We start from the raw sequence: 13,788 nt of genomic DNA on the forward strand, positions 1-13,788 counted from the left end.
ACCATTGTAAGACTGAGTTGAATTTAACACAGTGAATGTTCCACCCCCTCCTCCCTGTTCTAGGTCAAGACAAGAAATATCTTCTGCTTAGAGTCCACCAGTTGGTGCTAGCGTGTCCAAAAGTTCAGTTAAGGAATCCATTTTAGGGTAGCATAACCAGTTGGTGCCAAGTTACCAGAAAAATTCTGAAAATGACGCTTGTACTAATGATATGTAGCACTCCAGCGGCAAAATGACATTTTACCTGGAGGACTGAAACCCTTTGTTCGGTTGCTGGCACCAGTAGAAGGATCCCAGATGTTCTCTTTAGGCCCAGGACAGCAAAAATATTGTCATTTGACCTTGTTCGACCCTACAAAGGTAACTCTGCGCATTGCTTTGTACACGGAACCTAACTGGATTAAGCCCAGTGACTGTAGAAACCAGCCAGAATACCATGAAGAGAGCAGTTGTGGCCAATGACATTGGGTGGGATGTGGTCATGCTGAAGATCTGGTCATTCTCGGTGTGTGTGGTGGCTCATATGTATCACATACTCTGCAAAAAAAGCGATATCTAATTTAAGAGTGATTTAATGTTTTAAGGGCGCTCTTTCTCCATTAGAGGAATCGTGGCGCTAACAGTACTTCCCATCTTTTACTGCTGGTGAGAGCATAGGAATTCATAGGAGCCCGCTTATATTTTAGTCACATTTTTGTATCTTTGAGCAGAACTAAAAGAAGCTCATAATGCAGATTGGACTAATTGACCTGTCGATATGCCCGAAGCATGCATTAGATTTTTTTTGGGGGGGGGGGGGGAGGCGTGTAAAAATAGTATTTTTGTTGTGCCGTGGTGCTGAACCCCTGATTCTTCTTAATTCGGTCAAATAACATATAAAGTGCGCCCGCCTCGTTAAGAACCTTGTTGGTAATTTCGCATACCCCCTGGCCCATCCCTTTCCAGCTTTAAAGATAGCTTTTCCCTCACTTGGTAATAAAAAAATATTGGCGTCATTGTGTGTGCCGCGATTCCTGTTGTAAAACATGCCTGTGAACTCTATTTATAGCAGCGGTTGAAAGTCATGCGTTGCAGAAACTTGCAGCGTATTTTTAGCTCAAATGAGAGTTGTGGTAAATTTCAATGCCAGGCATTTTGTTCTCCTAAATTATAACAGACAAGGCCTCTCAACCCGGGAAACGTTTGTTCCAGATGTGTGCGGGGAATATGGACTGCAGAGCATTTCTGCGTATATTTATAGCTGCCTATGTACGCAATTGCACGAAAAAAAGAGCGCGCCTGAGGAGTCGCGAGCCATAGTTTCAAAGGGACATCTGGGTTAACTCAATTCTAGACAGTCACGTAAAACAAGTGCAAGCTCTTAACTCCCTGCTTTCTTCCCAGCTACTAAAGGCATACGTACAATCATATTTTCCCTAATTTCTTTTCCTGGATTGCATATTTTTTCTTGTGCTTTCCCTTCATTTTTTTCACCTTTGATCCTTTGTTGTGGCTCTCGTTTTAATAAACTGTGCCTAGTCTTTTTGGGTCGGGCCCACTAGGAAGCACAGTTGGCTGGTTGTAATGACCTATTGTCAACTTAGCAAGAACTAATGGCGGGGTCCATTGCTTACCCTTGTTGCCTCTGTCACTCTCTTTTGCTTGCTACTTATTCAATGGCTTGCCTTATCCATCTTGTGTTCGTCCCTCTCCTAGGGCACTGCCTCTTTACTTGTGTCTTTCAACTGTTCACTTTTAGGAAACTACTTTTTTCTTTTTGCTTAAGCACTCCATGAGAATACATGTGTTTTCCAACTGTCTCCCTCACGCGCTTTTCTCTCCTCGCGCGATTCATCTCTCCTTGTCAACATGTTGTTCTCCTTCATGTGCTTCTCTCTCTGCCCTCCTTATTGCTCCCTCCCTCATGTGCTGCTTTTCCTTTCCTCCTCCACCCGCTTCCCTGACAAATTGCTGCCAACCCTTCCACTCCATACATAATGCTACTTCATTTTCATAGTTTTTTAATTTACTAATCCATCTGGATTGGCAAATAAAAATAAATGGTTGTCCGTATGGGATGCATTTCACTGAGGTGGGCGGCGACAAATAACCAACCTCCACCACTATACAAGGGACAGTGGGAAAGCTTTAGCTGGCCCATTACGAAACTTGACATTTAATCCTGGCTTGGGGTTTAATCCTTTGCCAAAAAGGGCAGGCTGTGAGCTCTGTATTTAAAGTATGGGTAGGTTCCACAGCACAGTGGTATTCCTTTGGTGAGAGGAGTCCCTTGAGTGTGCGACCAGAACCATTCAGCCCCCCATTGTTGTGTAATGAGCAAGGTGAAAACGATGGAACCGGAAGGCATTATTTTTTTATCCTTTTCGGCCTCTGAGACAAATTATGTACTCTTGGGCAATAACTTTCTGAACATATTGCTCTGCTCCTTTTTTTTTAACTGAGATAGAAAAAGCTTAACTCAAACTAACCCCTGGTAGTAAGTATGTGATAAGAAAACAGGACTGTAACCCAACAATCATTTGATTTTACCTATGGTGAGAGAACAACCAGTCTCAGTCTACTCACTAAAATATGGTGGAGTGAGAAAGTTATGAATGTTCTGATTCAGTCTTTAGATTATTGGGTTGGCTTGGGGTTCCTGGGTTAGGCAGCTATTGTCAGGGGTGTTTTTTTATCTGACTCATGGCAATGCTGAAGATGACCAGTATTTGTTCTTATGAGATGTCAGTCTAAATGTAACAATTTGGATGTGGCCTTTCACACTTCCCTAGGCTACACCTGAGCTTGGCGGAGGGACTATCCCGTCGGCTTCAATTGGCACTTAAAAAAAAGTAGATGTGAGGCCATTTCCCAGTCACATACCTGCTGGAAGAGTAGTGGAAGGTGTCTGAACAAAGAGAAGAGAGAACATAATGTACAAGAACTAGGAAGCCAAAATAATACCTCGCTACTACACAAATAGACCCCTTTCCTGGATGTGCTCAGTTCAAGAAAACTATTGTGAAGTTCCTAATTTCGTAATTTAATGATTTGATGGTGTCATACACTTGAGTGATTTTACTTAAATAGAAATAGCTACATGCTACCAAGAGTATCTCACATGTGCTAAATTTGAGAGGTTAAACATAACAGCTTATTCTTATACACTGTTTGCTACCACCGTTTTCCGGCTTACTAGCCATGTAACAGATGCTACTGTCATGGAACTCAATTGCGTCATGTTTTTCTTTGTGGAACCACAAAGGTATCAGTTGGTCCAGAGAACATCTACAATGATGTAGTGCTACACATGCTGACCGGAATCACTAATCTTGGTCGTTAACATTTCTTTTCTCTTTGTACATTCACAAACAAAGATTTGCTTGAAGAGAGAGCGGACATGAAGTATTTTCAGAAGGTCCCTTGGCCTTGCTTCTGTTGTGGCAGGGACACAATGCCTGACTGTAGAGCCCATCACGCATCTTTTTGATCAATTTCCCTAATTGAGGAACTCTTTTTCTGTGGGTTCTCCTAGTCAATATTGTTTTAAAACCCTAATACTGTCACATGTCCTACTTTAAAAGTGCAAGCTAACTAAAATAAAACATGCTGGCTACAGTGCATATATTCACAGGTTTTACCACCGAGATGCTCGATGGTAATTTGAACAGCTTTTGTTATTTCAGTATGATAACAAATACATTCAAATATATCTTATTATATGCTGTAATATGAAACCACAACAGTTTAATTCTGTGGATGTAGGATCGATGTAGTACACTGATTACCTTCTTGTTTGGAGTGAACATAATAAATTATAGTTATTAGAAGTAACTATTTGGTGGTCAAATAAAATTATATGTTGCAAATTCTCTTTACTGCTGCACACCAGAAGTATTGAGTACTTAGTTTTTTTGTTAACTAGGCCTTTCGATCTCATTGCTTCTCCTCTTGACTTACAGTTGTTTTTGTGGCTAACCAGTATTTACTGTCCTCCTCTTACAAATGGCTTGGACTACTGTTTCTAGGTTGAAGCCTACCAGACAGCGCAACTGTCTGATTTGCCCAAAAACATCTTGGGGACATTCATAAAGCTTCCCTGTGAATGATTCCGCTTATTGCTTATCATTGGCTTGGTGGTTTGTAACTCACATTTTCTGACTTTCTATTTGCTGTCCTCGTTTGATTTAGGCTGTCCAGGTTCAGTTCCTCCGTCTCAAGGAGAAAAGCCTTTTTACACTACCTCTCCTTGTATTCTTCCACAGTGTTCCTTTCTGATAACAGGCCTGTAAATCTTGTGCTTATCTTGTCACATTTGCTGTGCATTCAAAGACCGTGATCAAATGTCAGGCCCTGTCTTCTGAGAGACCTTGAGGTTTACTTTGCTTTCTCTCTTCAAACAGAGAGGATTTATGTGACGATTTTCCTGTATACTGGGAGTAGGGTAACGGTTTTTTTTCTTGCACACAACAACATTTAAATGAACTGTGAGTATTTCAGAATATATGCAAATTAACAAAGCACAAATTAAGCAATAAAAAAATAATTCTCAGGTGTGTTGGAAACAAGTACTTTAATATGTTCAAAACACACCATGCACTAGATATGCAATTTCCACACGTTATCATTTGATCGCAGTATAGTTTTATTAATAAGACTATGTTTGTATAGATTTTAGTGTAATTCCAAATGAAAATGTGTGGTCTGTAATGGCAGTGTGCTACCACACACTGCATACTCCACCCTTCTCCAATCTAGGCCACTCCACTCTGCACCACTCCAGGGGCGTAACACAGGCCCCCGCAGACCGGCGGAGCGGGGGGGGGGCGCGCTATTGGGGGGCCCCCCTCAGCACAGTACTCAAGCCCAGTAGCTCCGGATTAAATCCGGAGTGGGTGCCCCTCCGTGTGCGTGGCAGGGGTGCCCCCTTAATTTTCATTACGCCACTGCACCACTCCACGGCACTCAAATCCGCCGCTCCACTTTACACCATGCCACTCTTTGCCTCTCTACTCTGCACCACTCTACTCTATTTCAATGCACTCTATGCAACTGTACTCTACACCACTGCACTCTTGGCCACTGCACATACACCATTACAGTCTAGGCCACTCTACTCTACTCTACTCCACTCTACTCCACTGCACTCTTGGCCACTGCACATACACCATTACAGTCTAGGCCACTCTACTCCACTGCACTTGATGCCTCTGCACTCTATGCCAATACACTGTACACCACTCTAATCTGCTCTGCACTACTGCATCCTATGCCACTACCACTCCACTCTATGCCACTTGCCTCTACCCTGCACCATTCCGCTCCACAACACTTCACTCTACTCTGAAACAGTCTATTTGGTGCCACTGCACTCCGTGCCACTCTATTCCACTTTGTGTCACTCTACTCTATGCCACTGGACTCTGCGCCACTACACCACATCACTGCACTCTTGCCACCACACTCTACACTACTATAGTCTATACCACTGCTCTCATGCACTGTACTCTGCAAGACTGTACTCCTTGTCACTGCACTTTGAAGCACTCCACTCTCCTCTACAACACTATACTCTACTTTTCACCACTCTATGCCATTGCACACTATGCCATTTTACTCTACGCTACTGCACTCTGTTACTCCACTCTGCACTCTGACACTGCACTCTATGCAACTTCACTCTGCACCGCTCCACTCTGCACCATTACACTCTGCACCACTATTTTCTACTATGCACCACTCTAATCTATGCCACTGCATTCTGTGACACTGCATTGTACAACACTGAATTCAATGCTGCTGCACTCTTAACTCACTATACTCTGCAACACTCAATGCCAATTCACTCCACTGAACGCCACTGCACTCTAATCTGCACCACTGCCCTCTATTCTGAAGCACTCTGCAACACCACACTCTAAGCCGTTCTACTGTGCTCTATTACATTCTATGCCAATGCACTCTACCCCACTCTACTGTGCATCCCTCCACTCTACGCCACTGCAGCACTCCACTCTGCGCCACTGATCTGTATGCCACTGCACCCAATGTCACTATACTCTCTTTTTGCACCACTCTATGCCACTTCACTGGATACCACTGTACTCTATGCCACTGTACTCTATGCCACTGTACTCTAAGCCACTCTACTGTGCACCACTCCACTCTGCACCACTGTACTCTACAGCTCTGCATTCTAAGATGCTGCATTGTACGCCATTGAATACAATGCTACTTCACTGTATGCAATTTCTTTCTGCAATACTCTATGCAAATGTACTCTACACCAGTCCACACTATGCCAATCCATTGTACGCCATGCTATGCGACTCTTCTTTCTACTACTCAAATACATGACACTATGCCACTCTACTCTACGCCATTTCACTCTACGACAATCTACACCTCTCTCTTCTATGTCACTAACTTCTAGCCATGCTGAACAGCTGCCACGCTAGTGTATAGCATCACTAAAACAAGCTGGCAAAGCCAATAGCTCTTGCATAGCGAGACATATTGTCTTTGCCAATGCTTGTTTAGATTTTACTGGGCTACAAATCACTATTTGGGAATTAATAATGACAAACTGGAGCTGTTTTCCTTCCTTTTTCTTCGCTGTGCCTCCTTTTTTTCCCCATCATCCAGGTAATTAATCCTATTTGCATGCTACCAAATGTATTCTTGTACCTTCTGCCTCATCTTTGACCCTTCATTGTTTTTCTCAAAGCACAGAACGACTGTCACTGAGGCATGCTCTGCTCAGTTCATTAATGTAAGGAAATTTCAAGCTGATTTCTTTCCAAAACTTGAATTCTCCCATTCACCCTTGATCGCCTTATGTCAGTTTTCCACTATGCTGTCACATTCTTTCTGGAATTATAAAACACGATGCGGCCCGCGTCCTTTTTAATTTCCTATACACTGCTATCTGACCTCAATCCCCGATACATCTTGGCTGGGTGCTCACATTATTTTCATTTAGTCTTTTCTTCTACAGTCTTTAAATGTCTCTGTGGTTTAGCTTTCTTTCTTCTTCGATTGCCTTTCTTAGGCCCTCACCACCCATAAGCTTCTCAAATGGCTCAGGATCTATTGCATTTATCTTTGTGTTTAAAAATAATAATAATAATTATATCGTGAACTAGACCCAAAGATATCAGGTATCAGAGCACCTTACATGAGCACCAGTTTCCTTACAAATGGACACATTCATTTTTGTTAGGCACAGGGAGGTTAAGTGATTTTCCCAGAATCACAGGATGTTGAGCGTCGTTGCCGAGACTCTAGCCGTAAGGCTACATCCTCTCCCCCTCTGTTTGTTTGTGTTTTACTGCCAGATACATTCAACTTACCTTGCTGCCATGCAGTTTGGTTTGTGCCTTGTTTATCTTCATCACTTACTGGTATATGGCGTACTACGTACAACCAAATCAATTTTAATTTACCGTATACATTTGAGATGTTTTCAGTCTTCAAATAGAGGTCTTTGTTCTCTTGTAATGTGTGAGAGGAGTCGTGCTTCCTAAATAAGTGCTACCTACATCACTGTTATTGAGTAGCGATATGCGCAGAGACTCTGGTGTATGACTACTGTGTGGTAGGAAGTATCCTGGCTACACCTTCAGCACCTTTATTTTGATAGGGCCTCCTTGTTTCCTTGTCCCAGGATGCTTGTTTATGGTCCAGGGAAGACCTGGCTTGGCAGTTCGGGCTGGACTGTTCCCATGAGGAACAGGGTCAAGACTGATTTGCAGATGGCTGGGGTCTGAACTGGGGTGGTGAAGTGAGCTAAAGAACTATGATGGATTCAACCCATATCTGTGACTGGGAGGGGAGTGTCTGAAAAGTTTTAGTGCTCTGTCCATCATCTCCTTGTGTTTGCTTTGTTTGCCCTAAATCAGCAGGGTATGCCCAGACGTGGGTCCTTCACTCACTTTGTCACTGGATTCAAGATAGCCTGGCTGATGAGGGGTGTTACCCTATTTCTGGTCCAGGAAAACTTTGCTTTGCAGTTCGGGCTGGATTGTTCCCATGAGGAACAGGGGCAAGACTGATTTGCATATTGCTGGGTCTGAATTGGGGTGCCAAATTGAGCTAAAGAACAGCATCAGTTTTCTAATTTAGTGGAGGAGCATAAATCTTGGACCATATTCCAGACATGGTTTGCATTTCAGTGCCTGTTCTGCAAGCACATTTTCTCACGAAGGTCCTCGTTTAGAGTTTGGGGGAAACGGAAAAGTTCCGTTTTCTGTAGTAAAGAACTGAATATGCATTATAATCTATTGACTAAATTTTCCCCACCTCACTATTCCTATGGTGAAGCAAATTAAACCAGAGGATCCCACTACATATTTAGACATTCATCCTGAAACTAGAGACATTTCCTTTCCTTTAATCTCTACATGTGGCCCTTTGCATTTAGATAATTATATCCTCAAATTCCGTACAGCTATCTGCAGTGTAGGCAAGGTTGTTTCGCTCTAGGAAACACCGTAGTCCCATGCGGAAAAAGTAGACTTTGTATCCCCTCCAATAAGCACTTCTACTTCAAACTAACTGGTAACGTGACACATATCACTTCGCAAAAAACTTTTTATTTGGCAGAAACAGATGTTTCTTACCAATTTAGGAATTCTAACTATGATAATTTCGCATGTGTTGTAGTCACAATTCTTACCTATAACATTTTGCTATGTGAAACCTCGTGGATTATGTCCCCCCCAAAAGGTCCAGAACTAAGAAATTACGCATGGAAATCTGTGCAGAAACGTGGGTTCTTAAATCCATTCCATATATGAGATCTTGAAAAACTGTATTAATTTTGCATCCCAGGTATGAAGTTGCCGATCTCCCCGGTATGATGGTCTTAGTATCGCTGAGACCGAGTGTGCATGATCTTGTCTTGAAAAGACTCAGTCTGTAAAAGATGATGTCTGGTTGAGGTACCCAACCTCTGAGCTCCTGCACTCCCTGGCCCTTGGGTATCAGTGAATGAGCAGGCGTGGAGGAAGGCCTTTTAGACGCTCGCCGCTATTGGTGGTGAGCTCTAACATTCATTGTTCTGTAGATTTATGCCGGATGGTTAAGCACCGGTGATTAGATGAGCATGTGTTTTAGAAAGCCATTCTGCTCCGTTTGGGGAATTCTTGGCTTGGAAGTGAAAGCAGACCATCTATCTTGCTGGGTTTCCATTCCACTCAGAGGAATCTCAGCAGGATGCTATCCCTCTGCTGCTTCACTGTAAGTGGCTCTCTGCCACAACTAATTTAATAACAGTAATTCCTGTAATTTGTGAGTGATGCGAGATCTAATGCATTAGGAGTGGCTGTTAGGAGCATCTCTTGTTCCCTGCCAGTGCTTTCATGTGAGAGATCTCACTCAGCACCATGTCTACAGACTTTGGATAAGATTCTGCATTGTCAGAATCTGCCCTCTCTTCCTAAAGGTTTGGAGGTCTTTGGAGTTTTATATTCAGATACACAGGTTTTGATTTAAAATATATATTTGGTTTTGTTATGATGTATTCTTTCTTTGCCTCTAGTAGGGGTTGTAAATAAAAATATCCATTTTTTTTTGCTTTGGTCCTCTTGAGAGAAATTTATGGAAAGGCAAGTAAGTGAGAATGCATATGTTAGAAACTTTTTTTTTTTTAGAGAAATGTGTAGAAAGGCTCTTTGGTACAGTAAGAGGGTGCGCATAAGTTAGAATATTTTCTTTGTACTTTATTTATATTGATTTTCTTCTGACAACAGAAAATGACAAAGCATATTTTATTTAATTTTCCGTACAGCCAGCCCATGTGATACACATCAGTTAGTGCATCATTTTGTATCAGCATGTTAATTTGATGTAGTATAAAGAAAGAGCAGATCTAATTGATTATCCACATCATTACATTGTCCACATAAAAATCACGGATTCTGCAACACATTATGAACATGGTCCCAGCAGACACCACAAATCTTTCAGTTTTTTAGAGCATTTCCTAGCTTTATAAATTGTTTCCTTAGCACAGCGCAGGAGTCACCTTCTCTGTTCGATTTAGTCACAGAAGGAGCTCTGGAAGCTTGCGTAAGGTAGAATACTTGCGTAACTTAGAATAGTTACATTGGGCATTTCACTCTCGGCCCACCTCAGAGTATTGGACAATATGCAGAAGGTGGTCTTAGATGTGTTTCTGAACCAAATCTTTTTTCAGTTTTGAAAAAAATACAGTTGTTTGCCCATGAAATTAAATTCATAACTTTATTTGTTCACTTTAGTTTACTGCAGCAGGACTGCCCCTAAGTGATTAGTGTGCTCTCAACGAATAAAAAACAATTATACCAGTTGTGGAATATATGCTATGTTACATGCATTTATTCACCGATTCCCACGATTTTTATGTTTTCAAGTGCTTTCATAATCTGGAATCCCTTTCAGTCTTCGGATTCTTGTTGAGCGGGCTAAAGGAGGTCAGTTCAGTTGAGTTTGTATTTCGTTTTGTTTTGTTGTATTGATGTGAGGCAGGATGAAGAGTCTCACAAAAAAGAAGCATACTCATGTATTGTTTGGTGGTAGAATATATTGGCTAGGGGTTGCCTAGATTGTTAGGGATTTATGTGGAGTGTTTCGTGCATGGATGTGTTCACCGAAACACATTGACATTTGTTTTATTCTGCTGGGATGCACAGCTGTCCCTTTGCTTTAATTTTTAGGTGGTTGTTGTTTGAGGCATTAAATGGTCTGGACACCTTTTTTTGTTAATGTGGGATTAGATTTGCATGACTGAATGTACCCTTAAGGTGGTCTTTAGCCACCTAGCTGATGGGGTTGCGAGATTCGATAAATGATTGTGAAGAAAAACGAAATAATTTGTTTTCCCTTGTCGTCGTCTGACGAAATCACCCCACCCAGCCCCAACACTCTTATCAGTATGGACCATGGCTGCTGTGGGGTTACCCCCACACTGAATCCATCTTCCCATCAGAGACATGTTAATCTACAGACAAATTGAGTCTAAGCCCCCTGACAGTCCTGGGCATATTACCTTATAGATGAAGAGAATACATGACCCAGACATCATGTCCTCCTGGGCATTCCTCTAGAAGAAAACACAAAGGAACATTTATTTCGCAGCAAAATGTACAGCTGCTTCACTGTTGCCCCATACTCAAGGAAAGATGTGCAGCACTTGGTTGGTTGTTACCAAGAAGGTGTAGCACTAAGAATCTTCTTTTGCATTCTGGGGCAAAGTTTCACAGCCTAGGGGCCCAGTTAAGGTTTTAATGGTCCTACTTGGGCTTATGGGACCAACGCCTCTCTGGGTTTTATGTGGAAGACGGGCCTTTTTAAATATTACCATCTTGGAAGTGGGAAACACGTGAAGGAACATGAGCACAGTTGTACTTCGTGACTGCTTCAAACCAATATCATTGATATATTTAACTCGTATGCACCATATGTGTAGGTTTTGTGGCTAGAGCTGCATTCAAACGTTTACGAGTGCAAAATCTGAACTTTTTGAGAAGCCCAACTTGTATACTGTACTTAGAAAAGAAGAGCATAGGGCAGAATTGTGTTAACCTGATGGAGTCAGTACCACAGGCTTTACAATTGTAATGGTGAATCTATAATTTCACCACTATTGATAGACTAACAAAAGCGTGATCGTCTGCCAAACACTATATTGATTTGTTTTCTTGCAAAGCTTCAAGAGCTAGGGCGTAAATAGTTTCTTCTTTGGTAGTTCTATAGCAGCAAGACTTGAATTAATTACAGATATGATGCAATGACGATTTGCGAAGACAAGGAGCATTCAACATATTAAGGTGATCATATACATTGATGTGATAAAATATTATATCATGATTGGCTAACCAGTTGAACTTATTAGGCAAATATTTGGATTTCGGATTAGAAGTGCCCCCTCAAGTTATCTTACATTGCTCACAGATGCAAAGAAATTGAGTATGGTGAAACATTTTCATTTGTGTTTACAGGAGGGAATGGTTCATGATGATATAATTTTATTCTAACATAAATGAATGGTTTTCCCCTTGAGAAGTTGTGCAGCTTGGTCCATCGGGGTAGCGTGGCTTGCCAGTGTCCAGGGCAAGGCAAATACCCTTTCACTTTTATTTAAAATGTGTACGCCCCTATTAAAATTGTGCGCCCCTAAGAATTTTGCGTCTGGGGCTACTGCCCCTGTGGCTCCGCCCACGCTACGCCACTGCGGCCTACACATTTTCAGTGCATCTATTTTTGCAGCTGTTGTTGCAGCGTACTGCTCTTATTTTCTCCATTTGTTTCTCAGTGCTCGCCGCCTGTCTCTCTGTAATGCGAGATACCAAACAGTTGTCAGAGAGATAGATTAGTCTAGTTTCAGCAGTAGGTTCTTTAAATGTTCTTCAATCCGTTTTGTGTCTAAGAGGTAAGATTAATGGTGATTGAACCGAATGAGGGTGGCGTCCTCATTGCAAAGTGTTAGTGCAGTTTAGTGGGCTTTTGGCACGGCAAGCGATTTGCATTCCAGTTTTTTAGAGGCAGACGCTTAGCTCAATAATGTGCTACTTTATTGCCTTGCTCCAAAATAAGCAATAAATATTCTTTGTATTTAAGTCATCCAGCAACAATGCATCATCAGGAAGGCCACTGAGAGGCTGTGTGGGCTGTAAGTGAATCCTGTAAGTTGGGGAGAAGCTTTTTACAGCCTTTGCCTGATTGGGATTTATTAGGAATGCATGGGTAGAGTGCCAGATTTCCAGCCACAAGTCGTAGTGCGTAATGAATATTATATATATCATAATAACAATCAAGAAGGCATTCTCTTAATATTACTTTGTGCATGTTCTAGTACTGCAGCTTCACAGAGCAGAAGGGAATAGGTGAGGCTGCATAAGTGTTTATACAGTGGTAGGCAGTGTATGGGCAAAGTGCTTTCTTAATGTAGACATTTTGTAGCAAGTCCATGCCAATATTGCTGTGCCACAGTGCTGGGAGGTGAGGGAGGCGTGGAAAGAGCAGTGGGCTGAAATGCTGGTGAGGCAAAGACCAAATACTTCAAATGAAGAACAATGATGTCCCAGAACATAGAAAAGCCTGGAAAATGAGGAGCAAGCCATTAACTTTTTTTTGGCTTCTACCTGGCTCCAAAAGTAGATGTTCTGTGGTGGATCAGGCAAGAGGTGGCTGATCTAGTCTAGGTTCTAGGATTGTTGCATTCCTCCACTGTCAGCAATTTGGATGTTTATCATATTCATAGTTATGTGCTGTGTTGTGCTTTTTGATGCTCTATTTCCATATTTGCAAGATTGTCTGTACAACCCCTGAACTCTATCCTTGAGTTTAGTATCCATCCACTTATGCTGGTCTGCTTCGTCACTTCAGAACCTCTTCTACTGATACCACTTTACTTCTCGTGCTGTTTCCCTATTGTAATTCCTTCTTCTTTGATGTGTATTCCACCACGTACTGGAGATTAGGGACATATGGACAGTGTTTCTGTTTGTGATATGCCATCACACCCGGACAAATTGTAACGTCACCACGCATGCTTAGAGTACCAACATAATTGCCTGGTATTTCTCAAGTAATGTAATTATGAATCTAGACTTACTTGACATTTAAAAACATATGCCCATGATTACCTCTCTTGTGTGGTTTAAATTAATGCATCAAAACTGCTGTGTAGTGATAAGTGTCCATATTGCACCTGTCCAATCTATAGGCTTGGAACTTAACTTGTAGCCATAACAGCAGAGGGCAGCCAGGTACGTAAAAGAAGATATAGAGAGCTATATTGTCTATTCTGGGGCTAGTGCCTGAATC

At 42.0% G+C, this 13,788-nt stretch overlaps 1 protein-coding gene across 3 annotated transcripts in view; it reads left to right on the forward strand.

Annotated features, from left to right (window-relative positions):
- The window catches only part of DGKH (diacylglycerol kinase eta), a 681,607-nt gene that overhangs the window by 273,091 nt on the left and 394,728 nt on the right, over positions 1–13,788 (forward strand). The window lies entirely within an intron of this gene.

This window comes from Lissotriton helveticus, chromosome 8, assembly GCF_964261635.1.
Source record: "Lissotriton helveticus chromosome 8, aLisHel1.1, whole genome shotgun sequence".
Lineage (NCBI taxonomy): Eukaryota > Metazoa > Chordata > Amphibia > Caudata > Salamandridae > Lissotriton > Lissotriton helveticus.